The sequence below is a fragment of the Globicephala melas genome, chromosome 18 (assembly GCF_963455315.2).
Source record: "Globicephala melas chromosome 18, mGloMel1.2, whole genome shotgun sequence".
NCBI lineage: Eukaryota > Metazoa > Chordata > Mammalia > Artiodactyla > Delphinidae > Globicephala > Globicephala melas.
In genome coordinates this window covers 25,267,257-25,271,820 of record NC_083331.1, presented here as the reverse complement: position 1 = coordinate 25,271,820, position 4,564 = coordinate 25,267,257, and positions in this window count along the sequence as shown.

Genomic DNA, 4,564 nt, shown 5'->3' with positions numbered 1-4,564 from the left:
ATGGAGTGCTGGGACTCGTGGCAGTGGAGGAAAACAATACATCCAGGGCACTTAGGAGGCTGCTGAGTCACTTCCCAGGCTGCCAGAGGAGAGCTGAGAGCCCCCAAGACTGGAAAAGTACCACTGCATCCTGAAAAACTTGAAAAGAAGCTGCCTGGGAGATGGCTATAAGCATATCACTAAAAGGAAAAAGGAAGAAAAGGAGGGAAGGGAGAGACACAGGGAGGGAAGGAGAAAGCAAAGAACGAAGGAAGGTCGCTCCACATCACATGTCTTCAGGGAACTGCAAATTAAAACAACAATAAGATACCACAAATGGCCAAAATTCGGATCACTGAAAACAACAAAACCTGGTAAGGAGGTAGAGCAACAGGAATACTTGATCATTGCCGGTGGGAATGCAAAACGGTCTAGCCATCTTGGAAGACAGCTTGGTGGTTTCTCACGAAGCTAAACATACTCTTACCATACAGTCCAGCAATTGTGCTTCTTGGTATTTACCCAAAAGGTTTGAAAACTTACGTCTGCATAAAACCTGCACATAGATGTTCATAGCAGCTTCATCCATAATTGCCCAAACTTGGAAGCAACCAAGATGCTCTTCAGTAGGTAAAGGGATAATGTGGTCCATCCAGACAATAAAATGGAATTTTATTCAATCTCAAAGAAACGAGCTCTCAAGCCGTGAAAGACATGGAGGAAACTTAAATGCATGTTACTAAGTGAAAGAAGCCAATCTGAAAAGGCTACACACTGTATGATTCCAACTACATGACATTCTGGAAAAGGCAAAACTATAGAGACAGTAAGAAGATTTGGGACTGGATGGGAGGGGAGCAATGAATAGGTAGGGCTCAGAGGATTTTTAAGGCAGTGAAGATACTCTGTCTGATACCATAATGAAACATATGTCCAAACCTATAGCGTGTACAACGCCAAAAGTGAACCCTAAGGTAAACTAATGACTTTGGCTGGTTATGATACGTCAGTGCAGACGTATCAGTTGTAACAAATGTTCCACCGTGATGGGAGATGTTAATGGGGGAGGCCATGCATGTGTGGGAGTGGGGAGTATATGGAAATCTCTATACCTTCCTCTCAATTTAGCTGTGAACCTAAAGCTGCTCTTAAAAAAAAAATAAAGCCTTTTTTTAAGAAAATGGAAGGAAGGGAGGAGAAAAAAACTCTCAATAGATTGTAGCATCAAAACCTCCATTTACAAGCCCTGAGAAGATCACAGTGCATGGGGACGATTTTGTGAAGATCAGAGCCTTTCAGGTTAATTGCACTCAGCCTCCTGGGAGTTCAGGAGGGAGCGATGGATGGCGCCTTGACTTCTAGAATAAGAGGGGCTCTTCAAAGCATTTCATTCTCTGGAAAGGCAGTGTGACATTAAGACAGGATGTGGTTATGATGCCTGTATTACTATTATTAGTGGACTGAATTGCCTTTGAGAGATTGTTCTCCTGGCGAAGAGGGAAATTAGACTGAAGAGTGAATTCTTTCTCCACATTTCTTCTTTAGAGAAATCGGGCTCCTGGAGTTTGAAGATGCATAGTGAGGGGGTCAGGCAGATACCTCAGCAGGCAGAGTCACTGCATCCTAATCTTCACAGAGAACCAACCTGAGCGCTGGATGTCTGACCTTGAGAGAAGTTGGGTGGAACTCAATTGGCTGTAACTCTTCAGAGACGATCAAACAACATTGTACTCTTCCCATCAAAGCTTCTCCTAAGTGCACCAAGCAAGGGCCACTTTTCTGCCCATCCAAAGTCACTGCCTTTCAAGCGACAAGATCAGATCCTAAACCTTTCAAGAATTGGGGGCCCGGGATTTCCCTGGCATTGCAGTGGTTAAGAATCCGCCTGCCGATGCAAGGGACACAGGTTCGATCCCTGGTCCGGGAAGATCCCACATGCCGTGGAGCAATGAAGCCCATGCGCCACATGAGCCTGCACTCTAGAGCCCTCGAGCCACAACTACTGAAGCCCGCGCACCTAGAGCCGGTGCTCTGCAACAAGAGATGCCGCAGCAATGAGAAGCCCGTGCACCGCAACGAAGAGTAGCCCCCACTCACCGCCAACTAGAGAAAGCCCGCGGGCAGCAACAAAGATATAACACAGCCAAAAATAAATAAATTAATTAATAAAAATAATAAAACTCCCTCTGCTTTAAAAAAAAAAGAATCGTGGGCCCACCCAAGGCTAGAGGAGATATGTCCTCCTTCAACCCTCCGAGAAGAAATGTGAGCCTCTCAGAACACTGCCTTCAGTCCTCATGACAGAAATACAACTGTCCATGTCTTGCGCGCAATTCAAATCTTAATTCTCACCTACTATAACACCTCATTCATCCCTTCGTGGTCAGGGAGCGAGGCATTCTGGAGGAGTGAATGTGCCTTGTAATTTAAGCTTACCCCTCAAAGCACTGAATCATAAAAAAATAAACAAGGAGACTGGCTGTATTGCTACTTTCCTGCTGAAATAAAGAGTACATTTCATATTTGAAATTTTGTGATTCAGACCATCGTCTTGAATGAGAATTACATTGTGTGGTTGTAATTCATATGTGGTAGGTAATAAAAGGTTAAAAGTAGCGGTGATTTCTGCCTGGCTGGCTGATGCTTTCATGTAAATTACTTGATTTCTGAGGCGTTACGTGTTATTAAATTCTTTTTTCTATGTCTGCTTCAGGTTTAACAGGGTTCATGAAGGAAGTGTTAAAAAGACATGGCACAGGTAAGAAGCTGCATTACAGAGGTTAGAAACTGTGTTAGCAATTAGTTCCCAGTATAGTTATGACCAAGGAGACCTGAAAAAAATTTCTTTTATATAATGATGGTGGTAGCCATGGTATGGAGGGACAGCAGGTATGTGTATCAGTTACGATTCTTTGGTGTAAACAACAGAAACCAACTCTGAGTAACTTCAGCCAGAAAAGAGATGCATTGAAAGAATTCTTAGTAGGTTCCATTGTTGAAGTTTTGCTGAACCAGCCAGCTCCAGGAAGGACTGAATCAGGTCCGGTCCAGCGAGCTCTAGGGGGTGGACGTTCCCTGAATCCTCCCTAGTCACTTCCAGGGCCTGTGTGTCTCCACACAGGAGTCAATTCCTGGGAGGAGATGACCTAATTGATCCATTTGGATCAAATTGGATCAATCCTGTAGCCAAGTGGGTAGAATCTTGTGAATGGCAGCCACATAAAAGCCACAGAGAATGAAAAGGGGCATTTTGACCAAAGAAAGGCATATTGGATGGACAAAAGCAGGGGTCCACTAGAGACGGCCCCACCAACCCAATCTACACATAATCACATTCCCTAACGTCTAGTTGCTCCAGATTTCATATGAGTGTGGCTTCCCGTGCCAAGGGTTTGCCCCTGCCTACTCTCCCCTAAGAGGCTGTGGTAGGCAGAATGCACCCCCTCCACACTCTAATCCCCAGAGTCTGTGGATGGGGAACTTTGCAGATGTGATTAAGGTAACAGACTGTAAAATACAGAGATTAGCCTGAATTATCCAGGTGGGTCTAATGTCATCAAATGAATCAGAGAGATGCAGCAGAAGAAGTTGGAGAAATTCTAAGCATAATTGGGACTTGTCCCCTGTGGTTGGAAGGGGGACCACATGGAAGATATGAGAAAGAATTCAAGCAGCCTCTAGCAAGGATCTCTTGTAAAGATCGGCCTCTGGCTGACAGCCAACAAGGACACAGGGACCTCAGTCCTACAACCACAGGGAACTTAATTTACCAACAACCTGGATGAGCCTAGAAGTGTGTTCATACCCAGAGCTTCCAAAGGAGCTTGCTGATCCCATGTTTCATCATTATGAAGCTCTAAGCAGAGGACCTAGTCGAGCCACACTGTACCCACATTTCTGACCTATAGAACTGTGTGATAATAAATTTGTGTTTTAAGCCGCTAAATTTCTGGTGAGTTATTCTGGCAGCAATAGAAAAACAATACAGAGGTCCTGCAGATGTCTCACCTAGCGCAGTTTTCGTACCCGCATCTCATGATTTTCTTGCTGACTATCTGGGGGTTTAGGCTCTCTGGGTTTATCAACATGCATCTTCTTCTTCTGCATCTTTGACAATAACAATAACAAAAACAAACAAGCAATGAAAAAAGTATTTATTGAGTACCTGTCATGTGTTAGGTATCGATAGTTTATAGCCATTACAGCACTTAAAACTCACCCCAAAAATATTTTTTTACAGATTAAAAGACTCTGCATATCACTGTATCCTGGAACATGGGGAGAGTAAAGATGCCTATTTCACCAGACTTTTCTAAGGATTGAGTAAGATACACATTCACACAAACAGTAAGAGATAGAGCTGGGATTAGAGCCCTATTCTGTCTTTCTATCGCACCTGCACAGCACCACTATTAATGCACTCAAGACAACAGGTAGCTAAACTGACAGCCAGCATCACTTCACGGCCTCGAGATTCTTCAGTGTCTCAGATCCACGGGGCAGTGGGATGAGTGCTGGACCGGAAGTCACCTGGCCAGGTCTCCATCCTTCTACCGACAGATCTGTGTGGCGCTGAGAAACACAT